This window comes from Limulus polyphemus, unplaced genomic scaffold, assembly GCF_000517525.1.
Source record: "Limulus polyphemus unplaced genomic scaffold, Limulus_polyphemus-2.1.2 Scaffold1054, whole genome shotgun sequence".
Taxonomy (NCBI): domain Eukaryota; kingdom Metazoa; phylum Arthropoda; class Merostomata; order Xiphosura; family Limulidae; genus Limulus; species Limulus polyphemus.
In genome coordinates this window covers 217,082-227,716 of record NW_013666664.1, presented here as the reverse complement: position 1 = coordinate 227,716, position 10,635 = coordinate 217,082, and the positions used below count along the sequence as shown (strand labels likewise).

The window sequence follows — 10,635 nt, the reverse complement described above, 5'->3', positions numbered from 1 at the left end:
AATGGGAAACAAGCTAAATACAACACAATAAGCAATGCAAAGATTAATGTCGGACGTCTTACTAAAAAACAAGATCGAACATACCGTTATAAGAAAAAGAAATGAAGACGTGATTGAGTCTAGGGTTAGGTTTTCAGTGTCGCTGAGCCCGAATCAGACATTTTATTTTGTGTTCATGCCCCCCCCCCTTGTAATCCCGGGACGTCATATTTGAAACTTTACTTCTTCTGTTGCTTACAAGCTAGCTTATTTGTTTGTTGTTAAGCACAAAGCTGCACAATAGTTATTTATGCTATGTCACAGGTATCGAAACCTGGTTTTTTAGTGCTCAGGCTTTCTGCTGAGCCATTACTGGCACACAAGCTAGCGGAACAAAACCTGGCACACGTGTTCAGGTACAACAGGCGAGTGTCCTTACGGACTTTGTTTTTGGTATGGACAATCCTTGAGGTAGCTAAAGAATTAACTGGGGGTAGTGGAGGAACTTGATCAATACATTGGAACCTCATAAGTTTTAACACAGAAATATTAAAAAAGTACAAATTAGATTATAAATTTAGGTGAAAGATTGGGATTAATCCATTTTTGAAGATTATTTTTATTGACGTAATATTATTTACCATTTGTTGTACGAGTTTTTTGTTTTTGTAGTTGTTTTTTTATACTTATAGTAAAGCTACCAAGGCTACATACACACTGCCACCGCTAATTCTTGACTAGAGGAAAGGCAGCCAGTCAACAGCACCTACCAAACACCATTCACGTTAAATGGTTGGCTGTCACTCTTACAATGCACCTACAGCTTAAAGTGCGAAGAATATTTTTTGGTATTGCGCGAATTCAGTTTCGACATCCAAAGCCCTACCACAGAGCCAACGCATTCTTATTATCTCAATTTCGTTTGTGTGCCTAAATATGTATAAAACACCTTCGTACACTGTACATTGATACCTCTGACAAAGCAGATTTAACGAAACATGTTTTATATTAACATTTATGGTGTTTTAGTGGATATTCATCAGAAAGCAGGCGAGTGTCCACCAGTCTCCAAGATATGCCATGGACCGTTGCAGATAAACGATTACTTTATAAATAATAACAAAGATCTATGTTCTTCAGTCATGAACATGAATTTATAAAAAAAAAAAAAATAGTACTTCTGGTTTTAATCCTTGTGTGTGCTATACTGAATACGAGGAATAAGCATAATTTTTTTACATTCTCAGCCTTTTACTTTATATTATATTATAGAAGTAAATAACATTCAGTGTGCACCAAAGTAGTTATTTTAGAACTGTCGGGAAAGTGCGAGAGTGTAACCCTCAGAGCATAATGTTTCTCTTGTAATATCAGTATGACTCACGCTTGGAAGGAGTAGGATGTTTTTTACACGTAAAGCACATCGTTTTCTTTACCCCATTTATTCCACCCCATATAATTTGTGGGTCTTAAATACATCATCTTCATTTGAGCGAAGGAAACAGATGTCAGTGTATTGAGAGAAAGACCCGTTTTGTAATTAATTCTAAAAAAGAAAGAAAGTTATAGAATATATAATTTCACGACGTAATAATGTGTGTATTTGGCTTCCAAGTTGTTTTTTTACATGCTGTATTATATGTAGCTTTTCATCATACAGTGATTTGTATGTTTATCCTGCGCTAAGCCTAATGAATAGACTGCTAACGACACTGTAATGTACAATGTCTTGCCTAATTTTTAGGCTAGGTTAGGAAACAATTGACTAACAGGTGAATATGTTTCACAATATATTTGTTGCTAAATGCAAACTTGCCTAATGCGCCATCTGTACTGTGCAAATAGCAGGAATTCAATTCCGAATTTTAGCGTTATGAAACCTCGAGCTTACTGCTGAGCAACAGGGGGGTTACATTTTAGAAAGATAAAAATGATATGAAAAATATATACAATATCTGAAACAAAGCAAACGTGTTTCGAGTGATTAAATCACGGGATGTAGCTCTTCTTCTAGGTTCGACTAATTTTCGTGACAAAAAAGGCGAAAACCTGTTATGTTTGCGACGAAAAACGCGAAAATATGTGCAAATATTTCATTAAAAAAAAGAAATTAAACATATCTTTAAGTTGGATGGGACTTGCCAACTCGGTGGTAAAAATCTTTACGTATTTGTTAAGAGCAAATGCTTTTTTCATAACACATCTGTATTGTGTACTTCAAAATAAATGTTTACTTTCTAACCAGAATAAACATAATTAATCATTAGGTTTCCGAGTTCCTCACAACACATGGTAAGTAGAGACAAAATGTTTTATCACTTGAAACAATAAAAAAGTGAAAACTAACTTTAGAAACACATTTTGGTTTTAGGACAACTCTTAATTTGGTTTATCCTGAAAAGAAAGTAACATTTTTTGGTTCGTATTAGCAAACCTTCTACCATCCTATCATTATTATTTCTGCTCATTCCACTGTGAGGGCACCGCAGGCGTTTGGTTTTGTTCGAGATACCATGCTTGAGAAATCAGAATCATGTGAAGGGGACTTGTGCATTTTGGATAATATTACACAAGTCCTCTTCGTTGGATACGTGGAGTTTTACTGTATCGTTTCCGCAATATTGTGGGTTAAGCATTACTCGTCATGAAATTTAAGACTACAATTTTTTTATTTTTTTATATGTACACAGAAGTATTCACACAAAAGAAAACATATATAATAAAGCACAAGTTGTTTGTAGAACGATATCAGACAGCCTTTCGTCACAATATTCGATTAAGTAATCTTTCTACTCCTTTTAACGCTCAAGTATAGGTGTGTATAGTGTTTTATCAAATGTGCCAACTTTTATTGATTAATTGTCAAGGTCAAAATCATAAACATATATATATATCACATTTACGTGTGTGCTTGGCGGTAAATTAGAAATTTAATTAAGTCCTCAGAGAACAATAATATTTATATCAACAAATTGACTAACACGGATAAAAGATTAACACAGTATTTAAAGTAACATTCACAAGAGTTATCTCGTCTATAAATCTATAGCCAAATTATTGTCAGCATACAGATGAACTCACAGAAGCATTCAAGAAGTTGCTCACGATAAGCTTTTAATCAGTCTTCTTAAGTTGGATGATATTCTAATATCGATGTGTATGTGTCAAGGCTCATGACATTCTAAATCATCAGTGGGATGAGTGAAGTACAAGTAGCCAAGGTTGTTATGTTGTCACATCCTTTCACTTCTCTTTCTTTTGTTACTTTTATCAAAATGGTAAGATTTCAAATACCAGGTGCATGATTTCATCCGTTTTGCGAGTCGCGTGTAAAGAAAGCATCAAGTATCATGCCGGTGGTGTCCAGTTACCTTACAGGCATGCGCGTAACGCACCAAAAGTGTTGAAGGCAACCGACACTTCACTTATTCGTAACTACGTTTCAAACTCTTCATATTGGCTCACAGCTGATAGTAGAACTAGAACTCTGATCTTTATAAGAACAAATATTGACATGGAGATAGCATTAATGCTTAATCATTCTTTCTATCAGTTTGTCTATCTATTTATGCAAGCCCCGATTAACAGTTACTCCGAATCTTAATAACGATTTAAAACTTATGGAAAAGTATCAAAGCTTTCGTTTAAATCTGAATTACTAGATTATAATTAGATTGAAATACGAGTAAGAAGTGACAAATCTTAATTGTCCCAGGGTCGTTACTTATATGACATAATACACCACAAAGTTGAGGCAGAGACTTCATGGATAATTAATCTTTTCAACAGATTATGAATGGTAAGACATATTGTAAAAGTTTCCCGCACTTGATGACCTTCAGATTCGTCTTTTGAGATAAAGTTCATATAAATGTCTTATGGGTTATGATTAGAGTGGGTTGTAAAATGAAAGATCAAAGTAAGCCATAAGGAAAGGAGAAGCTGTCACAAGGAAAGTATTGAATTACGTAAGATTCGGAGCAACATATAAATCATAAATACAGATTACAGATGTTGATAAATGGGCAAATTTTCTCGAATATTTATTTTTAATCATGCGCATGTTATTTCACACTAGCGTTTCTATAACTGCAGGTCTTTGTATCTGTTCGATGAATTTTAAGTCATTCCCAGAATCCCGTCAAACTGATGTAACACTGAGAATTCGTTTCCAAATCAATAAACAACAACACTCTTTTATACAGATAACTAACGGAATTTCGAACATAATAAACTAGAAATTTCTTATCGGGTACATAGGCGTCTAACATATAGGACAGAAGGGGCACCTGCCTCCCCCACTTTTTCAGTTATTGTACATACACTGTTATTAACAACTGTGTTAGATTGACTTTGTTTTTTTGTTGTTCTTTTTTTCTTCCCTCTTTCCAACAAAGTTAGGCGGTCATGCCAGGCACCTCACAATAACACGTGTTCAACTGTAACTCAGCGTTCAAAGTACATTCAAAATGTTATTTGACGTCACGTCACAAGACTTAATTACATGGTTTTAAATGAAACTGGTAAGTTTTACAGAACAAAGAAAAAAAGAACCAGTAGTAACACCAACGGACTTGCCGCAATTTAATGCCCTTTCTCCCACTAATTTATTTTGTGGTTGTCTCCGTTTTTTTCAGTAACAGGTTGCTGCAAGAGTTGTCTACAGTTTTGTCTAAATTTTCCAGAAAATCTTGATGTATAAATCATTTAAGAGCTCATATCAGGAAAGATCACGCGATGAAGTACGACGTGCATCAAGTTTGTAAAACCATAGATATAAAACAAGTAATAAAGCAAATAAATCTGTGTTACAAAGCAGAAAAAAAATCATAGCATGTGATTATCGTTATGATTTGTACTGTGAGCTAAAAACATTAAATTATCTAATTTTTGAATGCTACAGTTTTGTTAAACAGCAAGTTTTCGGTTTTTCACCAGGAAACTAACAGGTAGTCTGCGTGTTCGTTATTTCACTGCTGACCACAAGTGACTCAGCGGGAAGTCTGAAAACTACAAAGCTAAAAACCATGTTTCGATACCCGTTGTAGGCACAGCATAGATAGTTCATTGTGTAGCTTTGTGTTTAACAACAAAGAAAGAAGAAAAACATTTCACTGGATCCCTCAGTATAGTTTCGGTTAAGGAGCTAAGATCGTGTAACTTAGAGGACGCAAAACTGGATCATAGATGTTTAAAAATTAGAGAAGTTACTAATGTATTTTGTATAACCAGAAACTCCAAATAAAGAAAAGTACGATCTTCATACCTTATAAACAGTGTATTTTAAAGTTCTTAAGCCTTGTTAAATTTATTATTATAATATCGCATACACGTTTATAATTACCTTACACATATCTAGTATTCTATTATTTTCCTTTATAACTATTTAGTATTTGTTTTGTTTTCAATCTGAACAGCATTATATGGGCTAAGTAACCAGGTTATAGACCCGAAGGTTTAGAAATGGCCACCCTTAATTTAAAACTGCTGGCCGGGGTGAGGCCAATCAGTGACCAGTACCCGGGTGAAAGTGCAATGAGTGTCCAACGACTTGAGCATCAGACTTTTCGATACACAGCGCGGCACGCTGAAATAACTTTAAAATGAATATAATTTAATTACGGATATTTTTCCATTAAAATCTGTAAGGAAAAACTTAAAGCCAATGTGTTTGAAGTTTAATTCGACACACTTTGTATCATTGTGCTATGTATTATATATATATAACTTCTATGTAAGCATAACTTTGTTCTTTAAATTCTTAGCACGTTGCAGTGTTTTAAAATTTTAATGTAGTTTTAATTAATTTATTTTTTGTCTATAGTGATATATGTCGATTAATAACAATAGTTTATGATAAAAGACCTATCATCTTTCCAGCATAAATCTTTGCGTACAAACCAGGATATGGCCCCTCCTAATTTAGTAGGCTCAAGTTAACACTAAATCATTCGATAAATTCTAGCCATATCTAACGCTGCCAGTAAAAAACGTGTTTTTCTGGTATGTGAGTGTACAGCAAAATAAATGAAAAATAAACAATTTATTTTGAAAACGTCTCTGTTAATTTTTAATGGCACGTGTTTCATCATTAATTGTATTCAAACATCCAACGTTTATTTACTTCCTGTGCCATCCAAGTTTAAACCAGTAATTATGTTGCCGGACTGTGGTCTGTGGGTCCAATTTACTTCCCGTTTCCGTCACATACACACACACACACACAAAATCCCGCTCTACACTAATGAGTTAAATACGAGTAGCCAGAGAGCTGGCGGTGAGTGCTGTTGACTACCAGCCTTCCCTCTATCAATTAAAAAATTAGAGACGGCAAGTGCAGGTGGTCCTTGAGTAATCAATAAAACTTCTTGCAAAATAACTAACAAAAGACAAGGAAAAGAATCTTGATGGTATATAGAAAACGTTTTCGACTTTCGTTCTCTGTCAGTCATTAATTTTAAGACTCCCTCTGTTCTCTACTAGTTAGTACTTTACAAGCTTTCACCAAATTATGTTTTCCGCCAATAACCACTTCACAAACGTTTTAAACTGCTGTTTTCGGTGGTCAAAACGTTTTCTCAAACCACCATTGTTTTTTTACACCAATCAACAATACACATGCTTACTCGAACTCCAGTTTACCGTGGTTTAAAATAACATGAATCTGATATTATAGAGCAAATAATGCTTTACTTTCATTGGTCCCTTTAGACATATTACTACGATATAGATATTGGGTTATGTTGATGAAATAAACTTGTTTCTTCTAAGGTTGTTGATTTTAATTCCTCAAGTGCTGGAGATGTTACACAGAAAAACTGGGCAACAGCTTTAAAAAAAACACACTAGCTTTGATAATCTCAACAACAAACTCAGCTTGTGAAATAGAAGGAATGGGGGTGACCGGGTTATCTTGAGGGTATAAACAAAGCCAGGTGGTTTGTATGTTTTGTTTTTAAAAAAATAACGACAGCACAGTCCTCGCATACAGTGCAAGTTGTTTTTATTTTATTTTATCCAGTACTAATGAGAATCAAATCAGTAGAAAAAACATCTCTTAATCAATATTTGTAATCTGAAATTGTACAAAATATGGACCAAATAATACCGCATACCCGGCATAACGTATTGGTTAGCATGCCAAAGGGCCAAGATTAGCGCTTCCGATATGCTTCTGAACACGTACTGCATTTTTAGCTGAGGGCATGGTCAAAATGTGGAAGATAGAATCCGACTCTTGGTTGATGAGTAACCGTGTAGGCGACGAGGTTTTTGGCTTGTTGTTCTTCGTCTGGTCAGCATTCTAAATTAAGGACGGTTGTGCATAAACTTGGGTTTTCCGACAGGGTCGCTTAGCTTATGGGTCGAATAAGATTTCGTTCAGGTTACAGATTTAGTCATTGAAAGATGTGACATTCTTAACGGTTTCAAATAGTATATGATATTCTAAGATCAATAGAATTAAAATGTTTTGATAACAAAGTATCATTCACAATTTATAAATAGCGTTGATGATACGTGAAAATAATGCATCATAATGTAAAATCAACGGGAAGTGGTTAATATATATATTTTTAGCACCAGTGTTTTGAATTCTTTTTCAGAAAGGTCTATTTTATTTATTTATTCATGGTGGTGGTGGTGGTGTTTTTAATTGAAAGCCTTCGTTCCCTTTACCGGCTAACTGTATCCTAAACAATGCTAGTAGGTTACTATATGAAGTAATATTGAAGGGTAGTAACATTTAATTATTTCATGTAACAACAAATAATTATTATTGTAGTACACAGCGTTCGTCTGAGACTCCACTATACAAGCCATAAGCTTTCAATAAATGAACGTTTTATCACGGTAGCGAGTCCACTTATATAGCTTCTAATAATATAACCCACATTATACTTATCAACTACCAATATTAAAAATACTGTGATGACAGGTTAGTCTTGAGTATTACGCAAAGTGAACATACGATGTTTTATTTCATTTTGGTTGCGTAATCATATTTTATACTGTACAATTTGCATTTTCAGCTAACTTTCACTTTTAAGTTACATTTTGAACGCCGAAAGCTAGCGAAACATTGTAAACCAGTTAATAGGCCTAATATTTACGTTTAAGAAAACTATATAATGCACCTTTGCTTCTATTAGAGCCATTTGTGGCTAGTGGTTAGCGTGGCCGGACTACAAACCTCAAGGTACACGATTCCCATCTCGTTATTACAAAAACACGCTCCTCACTTTGGGATCATGATGCGCTATACGAGTGTTGTTGAAACTCCACATTTCGAACAGGGGTTAAAATTCACAAAGAGTTGAGATGGGCTGTCTTTCCCTCTAGACATAAAGTAAGAATTTAGAAACAAAAAGATACAGATCGTTATATTCAGTTACATCCAACATGCTGCAGAATACAATGTTAAAAAGAGTTCCTACGTGTCTGTTTATGATCAAGATCCTTTGTATCACTTATTACAATTGTATGCCAAATGAACTGCCAGACTATGCTCAGTAGTTTGTTAGCGTGATGGACTGTAGACCTGAGGTGCGTTATAAGAGTGACGGTCTAAACCCAATATTCGGTCTGACAGGATGGTGTCGTTTAGCTGCCTTCCCTCTAGCACAGCGGTGTGTCTGCGGAATTATAAGGCTAGAAACCGGGTTTCGATACCCGTGGTGGGCAGAGTACAGATAGCCCTTTGTGCTTAATACAAACAACAACATAGCCCACTAGCCTATCACTTCAAAATTAGGGACAGAATAGCCCTCGAATAGCTTTGCACGAAATTAAACAACATAAACAAACAATGTTAGACGTTGACTGTATTCGGTTAAAGTCATCCAGCACAACCCAACAACTTTCTTTTGCGCTAAATATCCGGTTGTGATCATCCAGCACAACAGATCAGTTACTCAGTTCGACTCAATCTGCCAACATCGAGAACCCGGCTGTGTCAATGCATTTCACTCTTTAACCTTTTTTTTTTTTGAAATCTGAGCTTTCTTTACAACAAAATTGTAACCCAGATTTTTTTTTTGAGTACAAATATAATACTACACCTGGGAAATTCTTCACCGTTGACTTTGCTTATAATGTGAAAATGGTGCTTAGTTTACGAAGATCTAATCTTTTTAATGATTTGCTATCGCATGCACAGTTTCTAAGAGTTATTTTAATGCCCTATAAATTATGATACACCATTATCGATAGGAAATTACTAGATTAACATAGCAGCACTTTAGGTACTTGTTTGGTAGCTTTCATTAGTAATATAACTAAACTAGCTGACGTACCCGTCCAACGCACGGGAAAGACATAGGCGAGAGGAGGGGGGGGGGTGACAGATCCGAACGTCAACCTCTCCTACGTTAGTCTCCTGGGATCCTGAAGAGTCCCTGCCAAGTTTGGTGACAATCAGTCAAACGGTTCGCTAGTTATTAGTAAAGACATAAACACAAATACTTTTTTCAAATAATGATTTAGACATGTAATAGGAATACATGGTATTTAATTAAATATGGAAACACAAAAAACATTCAGATGGACTGCGCATATAAATGTCATAAAGATATGAAACGGTCAAAAGGCGAACCATGTCACAAAAATGAAACGTATCGCGACCTCCACGTTCTTGTTTTGACCTTATCATCTTCCTGTTCTCAAGAGCCCATTAAGGAGAGAAAGCTACTTTCAGCTGTTTTATGGCCTTAAAAAACGAATAGTTAGCCTTTGTTGTTTAAATTAACTTCTTGCAAATGTTAACAACTAAAGCGTGGTGAAGGAAACTCGTAATTCAAACAAAACAAAAAAGTGACCCATAGAACCTGTTTTAGCCACTTTATCCGTTGTATACATCATTTTATTGTAGAGAAGTTAATTAGAAAGCGCGTAGTAGGAAGTTGGAAAGATGTATGTGTGTATTTATATATGCCGTACGTATTATAAAGCTACAGCAGTGGAGTCAACAATGTGACGTAATTTATTAAGAAATATGGGCCGTTAGCAATGGGATAAACCTCCTTAAATTTATTACAACGATTAAGAAATACATACGTTTGAATAATTGTAATTTCACAATAGGGTTATCAATCAAGCTTAATATCTCAAAGTTTAGAACCGACAAACTGGAAATCTCTATAATATGCTTCAAACTAAAGATAATTTAAATGAGTGGGAAAATGTGTGACTACTAATAACTATTGTTTTTAGCTTCATTTAATGTGTTAAAAGATCTTTGGAAACAAGTAACACTCGACATGTTCACGTGTAACATAAATAACCAAGTGACTTGTGCCACAAAACTTGACTTTTTTGTTGCTTCATTTAATCTGTTAAAAGATCTTTGGAAACAAGTAAAATTCGACATGTTCACGTGTAACTGATATAAACAAGTGACTTTTGCCACAGAAATAGACTTTTTTTAGGCTGTGTGACGGGTAAGTTGAGTAGTTGATTATGTGATCCTACAACATTTTATCTCTAATACTGAGCACACTCACTTGTGATGCGAGCTTTAGACATTTAGACTCAAAGTATTCCGCTTCCCAATGCCGCAGGTATCTCACCTACGTAATTTCGTGAATCGACTCCATTCTTTGAGGCATTACACGGATTACATCACTAAATTATCTTCTAGAACTACTTTTTCTCTATCAG

General features: G+C 35.0%; 1 long non-coding RNA gene across 1 annotated transcript; it reads right to left on the bottom strand.

Moving 5' to 3' along the window:
* Window positions 1–6,965: 6,965 nt before the first annotated feature.
* LOC111086378 lies at window positions 6,966–10,238 on the bottom strand. Its single transcript, XR_002611099.1, has 2 exons — window positions 9,273–10,238; window positions 6,966–7,282 (listed from the first exon to the last, which is right to left on the bottom strand). It is a non-coding gene; the product is annotated as an uncharacterized LOC111086378 (long non-coding RNA).
* Between the last annotated feature and the right edge of the window lie 397 nt (window positions 10,239–10,635).